The 22,194-nt window shown below is 43.1% G+C and overlaps 1 protein-coding gene across 5 annotated transcripts in view; it reads left to right on the top strand.

The window, feature by feature from the left end:
• REEP1 (receptor accessory protein 1) overlaps positions 1–22,194 on the top strand; it is a 68,054-nt gene that overhangs the window by 883 nt on the left and 44,977 nt on the right. The gene's annotated exons all lie outside the window — the stretch shown is intronic.

The raw sequence follows: 22,194 nt of genomic DNA, 5'->3' as shown, positions 1-22,194 counted from the left end.
CAGTCTGGGTTGAAGAAGCGTGTGGCTCTTTGCGTTCGTCCTACAGCTTTTCCATGGCTGAAGCTGCTCTAGGTGGGAATAGATGTAAAAATTCCCTGGAAATTCTTCCCAGGCAAACGGGGGGAAACGGAGCAAGCTCGAGGTATATGTTTATCTGCCCCATCTCAGGAGAGGTTTAGGGAGAAAAAGGCGTTTTGGATGTAATTTGGAAAATTCCTGGAGGAGGGAGATTACAGTCTTAAGGTGGGGCAGCAGGATGGCTGATCTCCCTCCTGGAAATGTGACTGGGGAAGGCTAATATATGGCATCAGATGAATAATTTGCCAGTTTTCTCCATCATATACATACAGATGCCTCTCCTGCAGATTCAGGAGGACATCTGTTGTGCTCTTAAGTTATTTTAGAGCATCTGTGAGGGTCTGTCACTTTCTTTGTCTGAAAGAAACGTGCCATGATGTTGCACCATCAGCATGTTTCCAGAAAAGCATTTTCCTGGTCTCTTTTGCCGTATAAGATGAAATATCAAAAGGAAAACTCACCTTTGACTTAGTTATGTCTCTGTATCAGTAAGACATTAAGTATCAGATGTGAAGGTTTTAGGGGGCTCTGGAGTTGAATTTAGCCTCTGGAGGTCTGTCATCTGGATTCAGCTGCAGCTAGCCATTATTTGGCTTGCACTTCATTCTGGGAAAGAGTGTTAAATATTTAAAAGATTTAATCTGAACAGTATAACTGTGCAGATATCTCTGCCAGCAATGTGTGATGTAGCATGTATTGTCTAAGGCAGCTTTTCTTTCTTCTTTTGCTAGACTAATTTCCACTTTGAAAAACCCCACATTATCGTGTAACCCAGCTAATCCTCAAGAACAAAGAATGTCTACACAGAGATGGTAGTTCAACTTACTTGTCTCAGCACATGCACATCTACACAGATGATTTCATTGAAGACACATGGGCTGGGTAAAAATCTGCTAGGGGCAGGACCTGGAGCGATTCACCAGTCAGGTAATTAGCTGAGCACACAGACCTTCCTGCTCTCTTCAGTGTTATCACAATAACATGTCACAGCTTGGACTCAGCTGTGCAGAGGGCAGTACCAGTTATTTGTTATGCTGCATTTTCAGTAGCAAATAATGAATCTGCAGTGTAAATATTAGTTATTTAGTAGTCATAGTAATAAGTAAGAGTTTTGCAAGGAAACCTAGGGCAAGCCAAGCTTGGTCACCACTTTCTTTCCACTGCTGAGTGTACATCCATCCTTTAAGACTATTTTGCACCAGGAAGTGCTGGTTTGTTAAGATCCCAGTCAGAGACTTGGACTCTTCAGAGTATTGCTTAAAACACCATTTGCTAGAGGTAGCATTGCATAAAACAAAGAGGAGAGTATAAATAATCTTACATTCCATCAGATCCCAGAAACCCTGAGGTGTCTGACATGGAGGAGCCCTCTGTCTGACACAGCACACCATGCAGATCTGTCTGTGGAAAGGTTCCCTTACACTTTGATCTTTTCAACTCTCAGAGCATTTTCTTTTTGTTTCGAAAGACATTTCCATTCCTCACTCCTACTGCCAGATGAAAAGGATGTTCACAAGAGAGCTTGTTACTACACTTAGATGGAGACAAAGGTGGGCAGGTGGTTTAATGTCAGGTGATGAGCAAGTTTCTCCTGTATCCAAGAGGAATGTGCATCCCACATAGGCCAGACAGCCAGGATCCCCCTGCAGCACAGCACAGACCATCCAGAGTAACTGGGATTTGGATCCCTGACTCTTTGGTGTACAGAAGGCCTTCAGATTAGGATAATGGCAAAGATTTAAGCTATTTAATCCAGTTTTCCCATTTCATTATGAATCACTGATTGATCCATCAGTACAGATAGCTGTGCTTAAGTAGAATGGCCACCTGGTTGGGCTTTTTTCCCTCTGCTTGTGTCTATGTAGTTGTTTTTTCATTAAATCTTATTAACTTATAAGGATTATGAAGAAAGTGGTGTGGTGTGGTTTAGTCACACTCTTAATGTTGATTTATGCTCTTATGACTTCTGCTGATCTCCACAGGGGCTATGTCTGATATGACTCAGCTAACAGAAAGGGCTTTAGACAAAAGCAAGCCTTTGCTTCCTTTGCTTTGTCTCTTAGGAGCTTTGCTGCTTCCACTGTCTCTGATTTGGTTGTTACTGGTTCTGTCCTGGCAGTTTCTATTTCCAAAGCATTGCTGAAGGAGAAGAACCTGTGAGCACTTCTCACCTTTTTCAGCAGGAAGCCAGGCAGCTCACTGCAAATCTTCTCTTACCTCATTTCACCTTTAATGTTTGGGCTTTATGTCCAGAGTGCTGGCTGGTTCTGTTCTGCCTGCAGAACTGTGTGCTGGGAACCCTCAGAAGAGAAATTATACCTTCAGAGCAGCATCTCTGCCATAGCTGTGTGTTAAAGTCAAGGATATTATGTTCAGGATCTGCCCTAGGTACTGTACAAATGTGAAACAAAAAGGTAATTGTGTCCCTGGATGTCTTTTTCCTCTAAGAGCTCAATTCTCATTCTCCTGTGGTACTACTCCCAAGTAGCTTTTTCACTCATCTCAGTGAGAACAAAATCAGGACATTTCTTTTCTCATGGCAGTGGATTACAGATGACTTTTCCACCAAGGGATGCCTGTGATCTCTGGAATTGCAATTGACTTGTTCCTATGTCTTTCACAGCAACTGGAGTGGGAAAGCATCATTATTTGTGGGTTAATTACAGCCTTTTTTATTCTTCATCTCTGAGTACATCTCAAAGGACATTCTGGAGCACCTGTATCTCAGTTTGAGCACCTGTATCTCAGTTTCTTCATCTGTGAAGTGTAATGAACTGTTGTGAATTTATCTTCCCTGAGGCAGACCAGAAGGGACCATTGGTCTGTCTTAGCACTACAAGTTTTTGCTGTTCATTTCAAAGGAGATTCAATTTCCCTCAAAAGGCAGAGGCCTCTCTAGGAGGAGGACTTGGGATCTGTCTTTGTTATTGCAGACCAGTTCAGCTACAGTGCACAGCACTGGCAATCCTGGATAGCTACTTTTGGCTGTTGTCTACAGGCCCTTTGAGGTTAAAAGTTGTGTATATAAATGCAGCCTATTGTATTGGCATTGGAATCCTGTCCTTGCTCAGAAACATGAGACTTGGTTTATGTGCTTGGGATCACACAGAACAGAAATAAAGGGTTTTGGCTCCCATTCTGAAGGTTAGACACATCACACTGCCTGTTGAAAGACTTTCAATCTGGAACACGTGGCAGAGGAAGGAAATGTCAGTAGAAACAAGGCTGGGTTAGACAGGTTATCAGTAGATGATATGATGCTATGTGATGACTTAGGCATTTGAATTCCTCCTGTGAGAAGCTTAGAAGTGCATTGCAAATTGTTATAAAATGGTTAAATATGTTCTTCATGGTGAAAATCCACAGCCTTAATTATGCTTTTTTTGCCTGCATTTATTTTCTTTTAAATCAAGATATCATTAATGGCCTCTCTGATCTCTTATGTTTTGATGTGAAAGAGAATGGCAGCTTTAGGTATGTTTACTGGGAATTCCCATCCCTGTGTGCTGGCTGTCCCTGGAAGGGGTTGGATTTTGAACAAAATCAAAGGGGAACCAAAGAATTCTTTAGCCTGATGTGTGATTTCCTTCTCTATCACAGTTTGTTAGCTTTCTCTTTCTTGGTTATTGTGATGCTGTTTTAGCAAGGCTGTGAGATTGGCCACCCCATCTTCACCTGGTGTCAATTCATAGTGCTACTGAGTCAGACATTGATTTCATCTTTGTATCTGTAAAGAATTTCCATTTTAGAGAAACTGAGCAGATCCTTCCTCCTCCCACTTTTCATGTGTATAGAAAGCCTGAAGAAATTTATGAATGAAACAAAACCTGAAAAGTCATATCATGGCTATTATCTGAAGGTAGAAAATGATAACTTGTGTCTTCTTTATGAGAGGCAGAGACAGGATCCACTCAAGCAGGCAGGGACTTCTCTCATAAAAGCAGAGCACAGCTTCAAGCTGTTGGCTATTGACACATCAGCATTAGCATTTCAGCTGATGTTACCACTTGATATTTATAATGTGTTGGTTATTGATACATCTGCATTTGTATTTTAGTTGACATACATCCTGTATGTGAAGGTCTGTAGTATTCGCATATTCTCTGAACAGAGAGAGACTTAATTCTCTCCCAGAATTCTCTCTAAGAATTTTCCTGAGAAGCTGTGAGGAAGCTCAGAGAAAACAATTCTTATCTCCACTAAGGTCCTTCACAGCCTGCTTTACTTGGTGCTGGCAGGTGACATGAGGGATTCAGGTATTCATTGCTCTCTACAGGCCTCACACCAGAGGTGTAAAATTATCTGAAAATACAGCAAAGGACCCAAAGTGCAGCTTGAGCTCCCAGCCAAGGCTGTGGGATGAGTTTGCAGTAGACTCTTCTGTGCTCTGGAGCTGGGAAGTGGGAAGGGCAGCCCCCCCTGCCATACTTGGAGTTTACTGATAAATGTTACCTGTATAAAAAGTGGTGTAATGCCTCCAAAACAGAGGCTGCAGGCTTGCACTGCAGTGTGAAGAGCACATGGTCTCTGTGGCTGTCATGTGCATCCCTGCTGCAGCCTTTGGCTCTGCTGAGGGGGCAGAACCTGTTGGTGACAGTAAGTGACAGAGGAGCAGCCAGCGCAGGTGCGACATTCGCCGTGCCCTTGGTGTGAAATGTGATCACGCTGCAGGGGACAGCAGGGGCTGCCTGCTGCTCTGGCAGCCCTGACCCAGATTTTCTGCCCAACACAGATGTGCTGGAAATGCTCCTGGCCCCAGTGGGGAAGGTTTTCTGGTGTGCACATCACAGATCTGACTGGTTCTGGGAGGATATTTTACCAGCCTGGCAGCTATGGGATCTAGCCAAGGGGCTTTGCCTCTGTACAGTATTTTGCCTTTGTAGGACCCTTTCCATTCACTGGATTAAAGCACTTTGAAGCATTATTTTTTGTTGTGTCATTAAAGGGGTTTTTACTGCCATTGTATGGGTAAGGGCACCAAGACACACAGAGATCAAGTGATGTGTACAGAATTCCACAGGGTAACAGGTAACATATTTCTCCAGACTGCTTGCTCAATAAGTTAATAAAAGGCAACCTGATAAAGGGAATTGGGAAATGTGTGTGTAGTTTTTGTATGGATTTTTGATGGTGTGAGAGGGATAGAGCAAAACTAGACTTAAATAGATGCTACTGAGGGAGTCAAACAACCAAAGGCCAAAGTATTTTGAATCATGACCTGTTCCTTTTCAGATCCTCAGTACTGTCCTTAGGGTAATAGTCAGCAGAAAGCAAGAGCCAGACTGCTTAATACAGGCTACTAAATCAGGCATTACACTGCCTAAAATTGGTTTCCTAATCACAGGAGGGAGATTTAGATCCAAGGTACTTGAGCTGTGGTCAGTCAGGGTTTCAGCTCTAAACCAGAAACCCTCATCCAGGCAGTTATGTCCTAACTGATTTAGATAGAAGATGCCACTTTTTACTCATTTTTAGTTACAAGTTTTGTAATCTATTGAATTACGGTTTTGTAAGAAGTTACCATTTCAACATTTTGCCAGTTCCATGTGACTTATTATTTATCATCTATCCTTAAGGAACAGTGGGATGTAAAATAAGCTGTGTGTTTCTTTCAAAGTTTGGATGGTCCAGTGATTAGGAATGATTGAGAAACACTTTCATGTGCTCTTAGTGCAGTTAACAGAGTGAGACTGGAGCTTCCATCAGGGGTTGTGTGTTACATGGAGAGCTGTTGGGTCAAGGGGAAATGCTTGGCACAAATTGGATGAAGGAAGACAACACACAATCACACCTCCTTCTTCCTGAGCAGCAGTTGCTTCTGAACTCTGAGCACTGCATTTGTGTTTCTGCTTCCATGTCTCAGCAGGCAGAGCCGATACCTTGGGAACTTTCAGGTTAATCAGGCTAAAGGTGGTGAAGATCTGAGAGCTGCAGTAGTATTAGTCAGTTTGGATTGCTGCAGAATCTTTGTATGACAAAATTTCTTCTATGTCTTCGTTAGGCAGCAAGTATGTGAGTCTAGATTCCCTTTTGTTGGCTTGTCCACTTGGGACCACTCAGATTTCAGGCAGGTCTTGTGAGGTGAAATGGCCTAATGAAGGGATCCATCCATGTGATCAGGCTCATATGGCAAAATCTCCCTTAGATCACCTCTATGGTTGAAGTTAATCACATGCTGCTTTTTGCAGGGAAGGTCTCACATACTTTTGTTATCACTGGTATGCTACTTAGATTGCAAACTCTTGTGGGCAACAAGAGTATTTAGTATTTTTTAGTTCATTTAGTATTTTTTATCTTACAACATTTAGTTCATTTTAGTTCATTTAGTATTTTTTATCTTACAACATCTAGACAGTGGGGGATAGTCTCTAGGTGGTTCTTCTAAATTCTGTGGTAATAGAAAAATAAATAAGGTATGAATACATGCAATTCTGCATTCTAGGTAAATCATTCTTGAGACTGATCCTGTGCTCCTCAGTAGTTTCTCTGTGACACTCTTGCTGGTAAGGTGTTCATGCTCTGATTTGGCATTTTACATGCATGTAGTAAGACAATCTAAATCGATGAAATACAGGCAAAACAGATGGTGAGCAGAGTGGTGAGAGAGAGCTAGAAGAAGTGACAAAATGAAGATTGTATTTTATCTTTCCATGGCTTGTGTGCTTTTGAAGAGGATGACTGAGGTAACAGGACACACCTGCTCATTCCATAGGTAGGACTTGGGAAGGCACTCCATGCCTGGAGCACCATGCCAGAGCTAAAAACATGGGTGGTACTTTCCCAGGATTTGTACACAGAACCACTCCATCTTTTGCTGTGAGCCTCAGAACAGGCCCAACTCCTTAGCAGAGAACCTGCTGCTTGTTTCTTGCAGACAAGAAAGAATAGAAGGGGAGGGCAAGGGATTTTAACTTGGGTGGTAAAGCAGAGATCTGCATGCTGGTAAAAGTGGTCACAGAGCCAGAAGCAGGGCAGGGATGGCATCGAAGGAGAGAAGCTGCTTGTACAGTAAGTAGAGATGAAGAGCAAGGATTGTGTTTCAGAAGGGACACACGTTTAAATGGAGGCAGAGGATTGGGTGTCACGTTGGAGATTTACTCTTGGCAGTGACTGGGAGACAACTGGTGTCATGCTTAGGAAAGGTTTGTTTCTTCAGATGCTGCTTGCTGCATCCCTGACTGCTCATGCACTAATTGCTGGCAAATAAACATCCAGTTTCAAGAAGGAATCCATCAATTGGTCAGTAAAGCTGCAGCCTCTCTTTGCCCTTTCTCTGTCATGGAGCCAATAATAATATTTTGCTTTCCAAAAATGGCAAATTTTACAGGATAACAAAACCAATATTGAAAAACCTATTTGTGAGGAGCTACAAAGAATGCCCCTCGTGTCTGGAATGTTGTGCCTTTTTGGACAGATCCCAGGGATGCCAGGACCATGTGTGTACCTGCCTGTGAATTTACCAGGCCAGTCCAATGCAATCAGCATTAATGAACAGTTGCAGCTCCTGCAGAAGAAACACTTCTGTTGAGTTCATGCTGCTGCTTCCTTTCATTCAGCTCATTTATTCTATTTCTTGTTTCCAGCCTATAAATAAATGTTTGCACCAGAAAGCCAAAAACTGACAGACATTTCTTGCCTCATGTTTTGAGGGAGGTTTATAACCAATAACCAAGGAAAGGGCTTGTGCTGCAGATTTTATATGAGAATATCAAGAACCTGGATTCAGTGCAGTGGGAAGAGGGCAAATTATTTATTCTTTCCTGATTTGGTAACTGTAAAATAGTCTTAGTGATAATCTCTGTCTATGAAAACTGCCAGTTTTATTTTGCACATGGCAGAGCCTGATGTGGGCATGCGGTGCCCCCAGTGGAGCAGAATTGGAGGGGCCAGGTAAATATGAATTCTGAGCTGAAGTTTCCAAGCCAATGGTCAGAAGTCATGGGTGTTCTGGGATGTTTTACATAGAAAAGCTTCTTCTGTGGCAAAGCTCTCCTGGCTGTCAGTCCCTGAGGAGCACTCATGGAGAAGTGCAAGCAGGAATCTTGTACAGCATTTCAGGAAGAGCAGCCTTGAAGGGGGGACAGATGGGAAACACCTGGTGATGGTAAAGAGCAGAGCAATCCCTTCTCCATTCACCACAATATTTCATGGTCACCTGTCTCTTGATGTCTTCAGCACAAAAGCTCTGACCCTTGCTGTGAGCTGCTCTCTCCAGCTGTAGGTCCCATTAAACAGCCCTCATGATGAGGTGGTTGTTCTAGCTTGGGCAGTTCCCACAGGACTGCTCTGGGCCATGCTCTGCCTTAGGCCTTTTGTGGATGAGCAGTTTGAAGCTCTTGAGCCTCATTCTGCTCATGGAAGGGTTCTGCTTGTCCTGCTGCCTCTTCTGCTTGGGAGGACATGGTCTATGCATGTCTAAACTTAGACTTACAAGACACTCAGATTAGGTGACCCACAAGAAACTATCCCTGGTGTCAGGTCAGGTTCAATAACACCATCTGGCTCCTAAATCTACCTGCAGAATTCATGGTGACATGTGAAAGAGAGAGGTGGGTGCTGGAGCTGCCTTGAGGCTAAAAGGCTTTGAGTTCAGTCACGTATTGCATGGAAAAAGATTGAGTGGTTTGACTTGAGAATGACTGTAAGACAGGTGGTTATATGAAAAGGAATTGCTGGCCAGTGTTTAGATCCCACTGAGCATGTCCCTCTGCAAAAGAATCCCACAATCCTAGCTGGTATTTTTTGCTGGAAACCACAGCAGGGAGGCCAGGGGCATGATGGACACAAGCACTGAATGAGACTTTCCCTCTTCCAAACAATTCATCTGGGTCTGAGTTAAAGCACATTGTCAGGGCAGCCTGGAGGCTGTTTGTATTTTCCCTGGCTTAATTGTACCTGTTTTGTAGCTGAACAAAGGACTCTGCTTTCCAGGTTTATTGTTTTCATTCTGCTTAGAAGGATTTTGGTCAAAACAGAAAGATGTTGCTGTTTAGAAAGAACATTAATAATTAAATTGAGATACTCTGGGGAATATACCCCATAAGGCTGGATCTGTTGAATTTAAGTAGATCATAATAGTTTCCATGGCAACACACTCTGCTGTCCTATATATACAGAAAGGGTCTTTCTCATAGGATCAAATGCAGAGAGGAAGCTGCTATTTTAAAATATACCTTAAAAACACAAACACTGAACTAAGAGCAAATTGTTTCCTCTGTAAATGTTGTAGGAATTTCCTCGTCCTTGTTACACTGTGCTCACCTCTTTTCAGAACTGTCAGAGTGCAATCAGTCAAACCAATCCCCTGCTGACTCTAATGATTTATAGAGAACCTGAGGTCTAATGATGCTTTCTGATATAATCTACCTCACAGATACATCTGTATCTGGATATTTATAAAGCTGTAACTGTCATGAGCCTGCAATGGAGACTTCTGTGGTCCTTTTGAACAGGTCTGCAAAAATCCTTGTGTTCTGCTTGTGATCTCCCATCTCACTGTGCTCAGTAAAGCTGTTTTTATCAGTATTTGTACAGCATTGTGAGATCCTTGTGTTTGGTGTGTTCTGTTACAGCTGATTACAGCTGACTCTAAGATGAGAATTCATGGTGAACACTTAGAGATAATTGAGGAACCATGCATTCACTTAGAAGATTTGGAGATTCTTCATTCCATCAAGAATTGCACAAACTCTTTTCCTCTAATCTAGCAATCAAATAAATGTATAATTTTATGTGCTCAGAAAAGCCTTACAGCCATGTGATCAGTTACAAAATCTGTGTGAAGTGTGATCATCCAAACAAAAAAGATGAAATTCAATAGAAAGCTTCTGAATGTAACTAAGAAAGAAGTCACACTACATGATGGGGAGGAAAAAAATTTGTATCTGGAATAATTAAAGCTTCTCTATTGTGCCTTTCTAAGTAGGCTAAGGGGTGCAGTGCCAAATTTCAGCAAGAACTGCCACAAAAAAAAAAAAAATCCCAGTCCTGGCTTGTGGTAAACCTGAAGAATCAAGGCTGGATTTTCTGCAGACAAACTAAATAAATAGATGAAAAATGCTGTTTCAATGCAAACCTCAATAATTTTTTCATCCCTAGGGCAATACCAGAGCTTCAAATTGTGTCAACTGGTGCTGCTTTGCTGAGGTCAGGGAGTGGTTTAAATCCACCCAGGTGGGAGACCTAAGGTTGTGTTTGTAGTTCAGAATAGTGAAGGCCTTGCAGAGGGTGACAGCTGCATCCTGGAAAATGGAATATTATGGGACTTGTGTTCTTGGTGAGCTTTGAGTTAAGCTGCCCTTTGAGTGGTGACAGTGAAGGCCAGAGGGCTCCTGTCATGATCCTTGCATTTTAGTATTGGGAGTTTCATCAGTAAATAGGAATTTGGGTTTGCCTGCACTTCAGGCACCCAAGCCAATCGAATGGGCCATCCCAAAGCTGGAATCAAGACCCCTCTGGCCTCACCTCTGGGGCTCTGCTGGGCTTCCCTAGCCAGCTTTTGTCTATGGAGTGGTCATACCCACTGAAAGCTGAGGGTGAAGAGCATGACCACCTTCCCTTTAGGTTCAGTCTAAAGAATGCAAATGCCTTCTGGCACCCTAGCACATATTTAAAGGTACTTTAATCCCATCAGGCTGAAACTCTGTGATCTCTCCTGCTTCATGCCTGTACCTGGTGTGAAGCTCTGTCACACAGGGTGCTGGCTAACCATGGCCAGTGGCTCTGAGCTCATCCCTGATCCTGCCTACCTTAAACCACTGCTGCTCTGCAGACTTTTCAGAGCTGGACAGGCCAGCAGCTCACTGACAGCCATTTCCAGGGCCTGAGGGGATGTGACATATGTGATTTATGATACACACTCTCTGCCTGTTTCTACATATTGTTCCTAGATCACTGCAAAATCAGCAGTGAGACCCTGCAGACAGCCACTGAAAGATTCTTGCCTGCTGTCCATGAAGCAGGATGTGCATTTTAAATTTATGAGTACTATGCCTGATTTTGCATGGTACTTTAAAATTAACCAGTCTGCTTTCCATGTAGTTTGTGGTAATTTATATTTAATCTCATGTAAACCCATTCTGTAAAATCATACCCCCCACCCCCAAGGATTTATTTATAGATGAGATATTTTTTCATCTCTTTGATATAGTGTGTCCTGAGATTTCTTGCACTCAGATGTGCTATACAGCTATACTGGAATAGCTCAGCATTCTTTTTCAATTATTATTCTGCTGAGGTTTGCAGATACTTGGCTGTAACAAATCAGGTCCCCGTTCAAACACCATTATAATTTATGTATATTCTTGAGACCAGGAAACCTCACTCTGAGCAGCCAGGCCATAAATGGCTGAAGTCTGTGTAAATTCAGTTCTCCAGACACATTTTATACAGCTACATGTGTTTGAAACACTTTAACCATTTCATTTCAAAATAGAAATGCTTTACTCACAGTGGCACTTGCAACATTGTCATCCTCCTGTGTGAATCCCCTTGCCTGAGAGAGGGGACAGACACTGGGCTGTGGCATTTAACCCAGCAGTATTAATGAGTAAGAAATGATGGAAGAGCATGCATGTGATAGCATGCAGTGTGGGTGTTCCCACAAAAAGTACAAGCTGCCTTCTCAAGCAGCTGCTTATTTAGAAATCTCTGAAATGGTCCTTGAAGAATTGGCTGTCTTCCCCTTTGCTTTCCTCTCCAGTTATTTCTCTGAAGTCTCCATCTGGCTCCTAAGACTCAGTTTATATTTTATTTTATATTTTGAGTAGCTGCCAGCTGAAAGGTACATGTGTGAGAGGAAAGGTGAGAATGGAAAAGAGGTGAAGTCTCTAAGCCAAAAGAAAGAAGAGAGGCAAAGCCCCTTCTGTTCAGAATTGTGCAATGCACAGGCTCTTTACCCAAGCCTGAGACAAAGTGATGTTCCTCATGGTGTATGGATGGAGCTGTGCTTGTCACAGGCTTTGATCTGAACACATTTGTGTTTGGGGAAATGCAGAATAGAAGAGAGCAGCATGACTTATCCCTTTTGCTCTCTAAGGCTCTCAGCTAGAGCCTGAAATTCAGGGACATGAGAATTCCGGGAGAGATCAAAATTGAATGCAAATGGGAACATGACATCTTCTGTCAGAAGGAGGATTGAGTATCTGGATAGCAACACTGCTGTATTGAGGCATTAAAAAAACCTGATGTCTTCATAAAATTGTGAAACTGGATTTTAAATCCCAACTTCTATAATGCATGCATATATTGCATATATCTGTGAGCATCAGATATTTTGATTTGTACTCTGAACCTGCGAGGCTGTGTGCGTGCTCTTTTCTGAGAAACTCTTGCCTGATACTTTATTTTGAATGGAAATGTTCCTGTAAGTGCTTCCAAGAAATCACCTGATGAGAATAAATGAGAAATGTGGGAATTGCTGGGATGTGCTCACAGTGAGATTGTCTCTCTGTGTAATGATGGGGGTGGCACAGAAGCAGTGCCTGGAAACTGCAGCTTCCCTTTCTAGATCTCACACTGCCTGGGCTGTGACCAAGCTGCTGATTTCCAGTGGTGAAAACCATTTATTTTCCAGCATGGGCAATGGAACATGTAGATATCTGTCATCTCAGCCTTCTCTGAAAGTTTTTACCCTAGGTATCTATTTGTCCAAAATTTAAAATTGTCAGATGTCACTGTAAAGCTCTCAATATGAGCTGCTGTGCCAGGAAATGCTTCAGTAGATACCTGTCCTTGCTAGTGAGCCTTGCCTGCTCTTTAGGTAATAGGTGGTTGTTAAGAAAATATAATGTAGGTGAATAGTAGTTGTGCTGTAAAAATCAGCAGAAGTAAAAAGAAACCCCTTTCTCTCTCTTACCTTTAGTTAAAGACCCAGACTTCACTCACTAGGTTATTACAGGGATTCAAATCTGGTCTTTTGGTGTAACAGGGAAGTGTTTAACCTGTTAAGCTTCAGGGAGAAGCTATGGTAAGATTGGAAAATATCAGAAATTTAAAAGAAAATCAAATATTTCTCAAGGAATACAAAACCTGGAGGTATTAAAAAGATAAAATTATTTGTGAGGAATAGGGAAGGAATTGTCTTTTTGTAGCAGAAGTGTGTTCACTTGTGAGGTGAATCATGATATAGGAAAGTTAAATAGATGTAGAGAGATTTCAAAGCTCAGAAGAGAAGCCTTGCATTTTAAGAAACATCCCAGAGTGGCTAAGGAAATGCGTCTAAGTTCTACTTGTACAGATTGTACATGGATACTCTTTGTTGAGCAAAAGCAAAGGTATTCTAGAATGCTCTGTACAGATTGCATGAGCTGTATCTGTCCCATGCACCTGGCCAGTGAATTACAAGTCAGAGTATTTAACTTCAGCTGCAGTTCTGGGCAATATGCAGGTGTCACTGAGAGGATGGGCAGGAATTTTGGAGGCTGGGCAGCTGAATCTCCACCTGGGCTATCTTAGCCCACCCACACTGTGGGCTGGTAAGCTCTGAGCCAGAAAAGTGACAATATCCTGCCCAACCCAAGCAAGTTAAAGGACAACAGATGCAGCTTTTGTGTGTCAGCACTGCATGATGGATGTCCAAGCAGGGGAATGCTCAGCTGGGCTGATGTACAAAGTACAAAATGTACAAAGGCGATCTGAGAACTCAGCTATTTCCCAAAGACTTGGAGAGAACTAATTGAACATGGTGAAAGCTTACAGAGGTGCTGGTATTTCTGTGCCTAGGTTACTGCTGGGTCCTTAAGTACAGCCCTGAAAAGCCTTTTAGAATGATTAGATCAGAAAAATTAAAGACTTCTGGACCCTGGAGTGTGTATTTGTCCTGTTACTGTCATAGGTCAACCCTTCAACAGTGCAGAATATAACTTTCTTAGGAGCAATTTCATGTAATCTTTCTTCATTTAACCTGAAAATACAGTTCTCCAACCTCTGAAGGATGAATTTAGGTTGTCTGGAGGAGATTGTCATTTAAGAAAGCCCTTTAAATCAATTTTAGCTTGATCAAGGCTTTGCAGCCCTTGATCTTTTAAAAAAATTATCCTAGCATGAGTATTAACCATGTGTGGGTCATTCACTTTCCCTGTGAGGCTCCCAGCTCCAGCAGAAGAAAGGTTGTGTCATTTTATCTCCAGATATGTGCTGTGGGCCATGGTGTTTGGCATAGGGGTAAATAAGCTGATAATGACCTCTCTACTCATGGCTTTGTGTAAGAATAGATCATGCAGCAACATTACCATAAAACCATGATAGCAACTGCACAGTTAATGACACAAAGCCTTGTATGTGAGTGTGTGGCTGTAGAGATAAGGGAAATGTAGCTGTTCCTCTAGCTCACCAAAAATGACTAAGCAAGAGAATTAGAGCACTGTTTGTAAATATTCATTTCATCTCCCTGCCCCTCTTTTTGAAGCTCTGCTAACAGCACCTATTCTGTGTGAAGTCCCAGAGTTAAGATGGTGTGGTGCTATTCTCCACATGCTTCCCTTGGCAATCCAGTGGGTATTCCCCAGCTTGGCTCCTTGGGGACAGCACCACCTGCAAAGGAAAGGAGTGGTGGGGCTGAGGAAGAAGGTTCTCCAAGCAGCAAGGAAGAATCTCCTCATCACCCAGGGACTGGATCCCTGGCCCTGCTGTGCCTCTGACCATAGGAATGATGGAGTGCTGTTCTCTTCCAGATCTCAGCACAGGGCTGGGATAGCAAGAGGATTATCCAGCAGGTTGAAGAAAGTGATTGTTCCCCTCTCTTTTGCAGCTATGGGGGGATGTCACAGTTTCTGGCTGGAGTAGAGTATCCCATTTGAGTTTCCCTGGTAGAAGGAGGGCCCTGGCAGCAATGAGTCCAGTGGAAGAGGGTTGGAGAGCATGGTGCACCAGAAGAGATGAGTGGGATGTTTGTTCAGCCTTAATAAGAAATGGTGAAGGGGAGATGTCAGTGCTGTCTTCAAAAATGAGGAGGATTGTTACAGAGAAGGCTTTTTGTGGAGGTGCAGCAAAAGGGGGAGATGTGGCATTCACATTCTCTGAACAGAGAGAGACATAATTCTCTCTCAGGATTTTTCCTGGAGAAACACAGAGAGAAGAAGAGAAAACAATTCTCATCTCTAATTGCTGCTCCTGTTGTTTTTGCACATGTGGAATGTGTTAGGAAGATTGTTTACCTGAAGTGATTTGTCAATTGGATTCTGCTGAGGATGGTTTTGATTCCTTGGCCAATTGGCTCAAACCTGTGACAGACAGTCACAGGTTTTTCTTTAGTATTCTTTAGTATCTTTTGTATAGTATCTCTTTAGTATATAGTATTAATGGACTATAGTATATTTTTAATAAAGCAATTGTTCAGCATTCTGAATCATGGAGTCAGATGCCAACCATTCCCTGTGTCAGGGGTTCCCTGTTTTCAATAGGGAGAGGCAATGGAAACAAATTGCAGCAAAGGAAATTCCAATTATATATATATAAATAATTCTTCAAAGCAAGGGTAAGCAAGCAGGAACAGGAGTCCAGAGATGAAGATACTGAACATTTGACTGGATGGGGCTCATGATTTATTTCTGGCAAGGGATTGGTGCTGCTCCTTTGTTCCTGGGTGAGCCTGGTTCCTCCAGATTCAGCCCTGGGGGAAGTGCTCCTGCTCTGCAGTGAGCATTTCCAATGCAAGCTCAGGAGCCCAGTGCTGGGTGCTGGCTGTTCCATGTGTCTCCAGGAGAGCTCCAGAGGTTCAATAGGTACATTGTGACCATTGTGGGTGAGTATGTGAAGGAGAAGAAGTGAAACAAGAGGTGCCACTGGGCTGTCATTTTGGTGTGCTTTCCATTCTGTGTGTGAGCCCAAGCCCACTCTCTGCCCTCGCATCCCATAATGAATCTCATTCCTCTGTAGGTGCTAACCACCCCCAGCCTGTGAAGTGCTCTGGGGAGCCTCTCCCATTGCCTTGTCAAGTTGGGTGTCACCCCCGTGGGGCTGATGCTGCCCAGGGACAGCCCTGAGAGGTGCTAGGTCAGGGTGTTATTTAGGCTGCCCCAGCTGCTGTTTTGTACCACTTATCCTAACACCATGATTTAGGATTAGTCACTAAATGGTCATTTTTCTTCTAATTTATTTTAATTAGAGGCAAAGAGTTGTCCTGGTAGTTGAAGCTGAATTCAGAGGTGTAGCCAGCAGATCTGATTGATTATTCATTAGGGGTCCATGGCTTCAGAACAGAGCTGTGTTTCCTTCTGCTTTCCTCTCCCTTATGTCTGGGTTAGTCTGGAGGCTGCTCTGTATCAGTTCAGCTCCAGCTGGAGAGCTCTGCTTTCATGTTTATCTCAGTTGCACCATGCATTTCATTACAATGGTGTTATTAGCTGTATAAAATGGAGGGATTAAAAAGGATGAATGAAATGACAAAAGACCCTGGAGGAAAGAACTCTATTAAATTCACACCACAAGCCCTAGTCAAATACTTGTTAGAAAAGACTAGAAGTCTTTCTTTTTCAAGCTGTATGAGAGTTTCTTGTTTTCCTGTGTTTTAAAATAAAAGTTATGCAGGTCCTAGTACGAAAGCAGGTGCCCAGCCACTCCCTAAAATGTTTATAGTATACCCAGAAGAAATACCAATCTGTGTGTGGGGGCCAGAAAGAGAAACTTGGTCTGCATGGCCTGTGAACTCACAGCAATTTTGCAGCTGTTATATTTAGCATGTGGCATTCTGATACCCGTGCTAACCAAAGCATGGAGCTGGGCTGAATATTCTGAAATTACCTGTAGAATCATCTTGCCTTAACCTTCTTACACTCTTGCTTTAAAACTGGAGTTCAAAACTGGGCACTGATATATCATGTCCTGATATGATTCTTCCTGTATGATTTTAACGTCTCACTTTCTTATCATTTAAAATAGACATAAACCAGTAATTAAATAGAAATAATCAGAAATCAGTAGTAATGCCACCAGCTTTGATATTCACATCAATAATGTTTTACTGCACTTTGAGATCCTCCTTTGAGATGTGTTATCAAAATGAGAAGAAATGTTTTAAAGATGTATGTGGGTTGTTTGTTTACTTAACTAAGAGGTGGACATTGGTTTTGGAACCTGGAGGTTACACTGAGTTGGGTCCCACTTGTTTTCAGTGAGTCTGGTCCCTCAAAATGTTTGGTCTTCTGGGTTTTCTGGTTAATGTTCTGGAATCCTCAGAGAGGTGAGAAAGTCACTTCCTGATGGAAGGAGTTATGCTGTTAGTTTACCAGCATCTGGTAAATAACAGTAAATTAACATTAAATTAACATGTACTGTTAATTTACCAGCATCTACCGGATCCTCCATAGTAGTGGAAGGTGGCCCTGCCCATGGCAGGGGTTTGGAACAGCAGTAGGATTTCACCTCAGGCTGTTTTGCACCAAGCTGGCCATGACTGTGCCTGACCATTTCTGGACCAAACTGCTCTCCTTGGCTAGCAGAGAGAGCTACACTGGGTTTCTCCTCCTCTGAGAGCTTCTGGAGAGCTCCAAGGCCCAGAGGTACCCACAGCAACCTTGAGACTGCTTGATCTGTTACAGTAGATTGAGTCATTGGTAATCCATGGAAAGTCAGTATTTTGCATTGCTTTAGCTGAGTCTTTGGGCCAAAGAGACTTTCTGGTTTAATTTTGAAATTGCATTGAGCTAAAATATTCCTTGCATTTAGTTAAGCACTTCTAGTAATGTTCTGTCCCTGAGAAGCTGAAGTAACAATACTCTAAGGAGGTTATCTTCAATTGATTTGGATGTGTTATGGTTTAATTTAATTTTTTTATTCCTGTTTTCTGTCCCAAGAGTACACCACAAGAAGTCTAAAGCTGCCTTTCAGTGAGATGTAGATGAACAGGAGCTTTTGTTTCTCACCACTTCCTCAGACAGTGGTAGCACTTACGGTTTGATGGTGGAAGTCTTTCGTAAACTGAACTGAGTTTTCAGATACAGAGAATGTAGTAGGATTATGTTCTCAGTTTGGGTTTCTGTACGTGGTTATACTTCCTAAAAGGTGATTCATATAGTATCAGTCAAAATAATTCCAAAATAATACTTTCAACATGATGTGGTTTTCTATGAAAGTAATGTGGAGCTTCTCTGTTGATAAGCAATCCATAGTTTGTACCTTTTTTTAGCCTAGAAATCAGTTTGGTTAGGTTATACGTTTTTCTGTTCCTTTTCATATCATGAGCCTACCATAAATCTGTAGGCTAACTCACAATGCAGATTTTGAACCATCTGTCAGCTCTGGAATATAATATCAGTGCTTCTAAAAAAGCTTTTTCCCACATAAACATCCCCCTCTCCAGAGTCAGGAAAAGCAGCCCTTCCCATCTAAAACATACCATTTAGTTTTCAAATTGCCATTTATCTGACTTGGAGGAAAACAAAGCTCTCAAAGCCAGAATTATAAGGTCAGTACTGGACAGGGAAAACATTGGGGCACACAGACCCTGAGCCCTGCATTTTGGAGCAGTGGAGCTGGGTGAAGATCTGACCTGGTCACAGAACAGGAATGTTTTCTTTTCTAAAAGATACGGATTTGATTTCCCTCAGTATCACATTTTGATGGATTGATTGCTTCTTCTTCCCCAGAAGAGTGATGAAGCCGTGGGCTGAGCCAGCTGTGAAAATGTGGATTTTATGATTGGCTTTTCGCAAATATGAAAATGAATATTATATGTGTTGTGTTAGAAAGTAATGCTGCATTAATTCTCTTAAGTAGTGTGTTAAATATAGTTTTAGGTTATAACAAAATGTTAAAATAGAAACTATGCTATGTAAAATGCTTTTTTTTTCCTAAAGAAAGTACTAGCACTGAGATAGCAGTCACAAGACACCTAGATCTTTCAGAGAAAGAGAATTTATTGCTCCATTATCAGGAAAAACTGACTTGTTCCTGCCTCACTCTGGCAGGATGATGCTGTTAAGATTATGAGGAAGAAGTTGACAATGACCAGACAGAATCCTGTATTTGAATGGAATTTATGCATCATGTATAAGATGTATGAATATGCAACAGGTCATTGTTTTTAAGGGTTAATCCTCTGTTAATGGGTGTCCTTTTTCGGGCTTATTTTGCCCAGAAAGATGTACCTGCACGTCCGTAACTCTATGTTTCTATTGTCTCGTATTGTCCTAATTAAAATTGTCCAAATTATTATTACTCTAATTGTATTACTGCTTTTATAACCATTTTATTACTATTAAAATTAAAAAAAAATATTTTAAAAACAAGTGATTAGTGTTTTTCCCACCAGCACTGGCTGTAAGCTGGGGCCGTGGGCTGTTTCCTCCCGTGGTGCTGCTGAGCTGGGGCTGGAGAGGGAGGAGCAGCAGCAGCACAAATGCCTCTGGTGAGGCCCACGAGACCCTATCTCTGCCAGGCAGCTGCTCAGAGCCTCCTGGGCTGTGCCAGCCACAGTTTTCTTGTTTACTGCAGCTTCTCACAGGTCCCACACCAGGCCCACACACTCTCCACACAGACCCCTTTTCAAACAATGTCTGGGTCACAGCAAATTCCTCTCTCTCATCAGCAGCTCCACTGATGGCAGCGTGAAGTAGAACAGAGCAACAGCTTAGTAAACCTCCACCTGCAAGGAATTTGCTTCCTAAAATAGCTGCAGAGCTGTGGGGTATTTTTATAGCAGCCACACAGGCATTCTCTGTTCTGAAGGACTGGAAAGAGAACTTTCAAGTGTTGGCTTGAGTGTGAATCGATAGAATTCTGCCTGAGTTTGAGGAGAGTCTGGAGCAGTAACCCTGGGAAGGGTTAAGTACCTGCCTAATCTTGAATGGACTTTAAATATGATACTCAAGGGTACCCCTGCAAACATAACCCTGTGAAGACCCTTGACTGCTGGTAGCTTTTCTAGGAATGTCAGGCTTTGGTAGGCATCACGTGCCCTGTCATAACAATCCCAATATTTAACAAGGTCTCTCCATCAGTAATAGAGTTATTTTAGCATTTCTATCTTCTTGTTACAGGAAGTGTGGAAAAGGGAACAGTGGGGACTGGTCTTGTTTAGACCAGTCTGAATGTAGAGTTTCTATGTGAACAAATGTAATAGCTCACAGAATCATTGAGGTTGAAAGAGACCTTCAAGATCATCCAGTCCAGCTGCCAACCCCAGACAACCACAGTCACCCCTAAACCATCTCCCCAAGTGCCACATCCCAACACCTCTTGAATACTTCCAGAGATGGTGACTCACCGCCTCCTTGGGCAACTTATTCCAATGCCTAACACTCTTCCAGTGAATTTTTTTTTCTAATATCTAATTTGAACCTCCACTGGTGCCACTTAACACCATTTTCTCTCACCCTTTCACTGTAGACACCACAGAGGAGACCAAACCCACCTCACTACAACCTCCTGTCAGTTCTAAAGAGCAGTGAGGTCTCCTTGAGCCTCCTCTTTCTCCACAACCCAAGTTCCCTGAGCTGCTCCTCATAGAACATGTCCTCTAAGCCCTTCACCAGCTTTGTTGCACTTCTCTGGACATGTTCCAGCACCTCAACATCCTTTTAGAAGTGTTGAGCTTAAAACTGAGCACAGCACTGGAGATGTGTCCTCACCAATGCCCAGCACAGGGGGACAATCCCTTCCCTGGAACTGCTGGCCACGCTATTGCTGATACAGGCCAGAATATTCCATTTGCCTTCTTGGCCACCTGGGCACACTGCTGGCTCATTCCCAGCTGGCTGTCAACCAGCACCCCCAGGTCTCCTTCTGCTGAGCAGCCTCTCAAACCACCCTGCCCCCAAATGCTTGGGGTTGTTGTGACCCTAAGTGTAGTTGTGTGACAGCTCCAGGCTGGCCAAGGCCCATTTCTCCACCCATCCCCACTGCTGTTTCTTCACCTGTTTGTGCCTGGCCATCTGCCAGCTCCTGTGTGAGGAGTGCCCTGGCTGAGGAAAACAACAAAGGGTCATGACAACTGCAGAGGAACGTGTGCTGCTTTGGGAAGATGAAGGCTGCTTAAATTAGAAGCATTAAGGACAGTCCTTGACTTGCTGTTTCTGATGGAAGGCCAGAAGCAGCTCTGCTCAGGCAGTGTCCCTGTGTCCTGCAGCCACACCAGGAGGAGCAACTGGGTTTCAGCAGCCATTAGGTTACATTAACCAAGATGAAGTTTCACTTTGCTTCTGTAGTAACCTGGCTGAGAAGTTGGAGGTGGATCTGGATGGAAAGCAAAGCATCTTTGTGTTAGAGGTCTCCTGGATGTGCCTTCTGCTTCCTTGGTGTGGGTGTGTTTGTTCTTTGGAAGTGTGGACGTGAGGACATGGTCCTAGCGGACCAGAAGAATTCAGCAGGTCACCAAGGAGGTGCAGAGGAAACTTTCCCAAAGCAGAGGGATGTGCTGGGTGGCTGTGCAAGTGGACCTTTACCTGCATGACTGGCTGAGTGACATGGGCACACCTGCACGTTTGTGCTTGGGCACTGAAGCAGCCCCAAAAGGATTTGATTCAAGTGGAGTTTGAAGTGAGCCTGATCTGTCCCAGGGATATCAGGACCCAGCGCTTTCCTTGAGAGATATTTTTGTCATGAGTGCTCTCAGAGTGTATCAGGGTGTCAGTCTGCTGTGGTCAGGTATCCACATCTCCTGGGGCCCAAGGTGGGGATGGTGTCAGCTGTCACCCTGAGGTGAGCAGGCAAGTTCCTGACTTCCCTGGAGCCACCATTCTGCTGAACAGTGACTGCAAAGAATCTGCAGGAGCCACCTCCTAGGGAATATAGGAATATAGCTCCTCTGCAGCTGGTGCTTCTTGCACCCCAGCCTCCTCTTGAATATCAGGCATTTGGCCTGATATCCAGGGACTCAAATTAACCCTTTCCCTTACCTTGTGCACTGCTTATTTTCACATCCCTGACTGCTGGATTTCAACCAGGAACCTTCAGTGCAAAGACAGTGCTGTTTATTTTTAATCTGTGGCACTGTGGGAACATTAATTAGGACTGATAATAAGGAACACAAACCTATTGGCACCCTTCTTGGTTGTATCATTGAGGAATGCTGGCATGGTGACAGCTCAGCTTCTGTTTTCTGGGCCTGAAACACACACTAGCCAGTAAACATGTTGAGAAAATAGGAAATATCTCATTGATTCCTAAATGTGTCCATCC

The sequence above is a fragment of the Molothrus ater genome, chromosome 4 (genome assembly GCF_012460135.2).
Source record: "Molothrus ater isolate BHLD 08-10-18 breed brown headed cowbird chromosome 4, BPBGC_Mater_1.1, whole genome shotgun sequence".
NCBI lineage: Eukaryota > Metazoa > Chordata > Aves > Passeriformes > Icteridae > Molothrus > Molothrus ater.
This window is presented reverse-complemented; position numbering and strand designations above follow the sequence as displayed.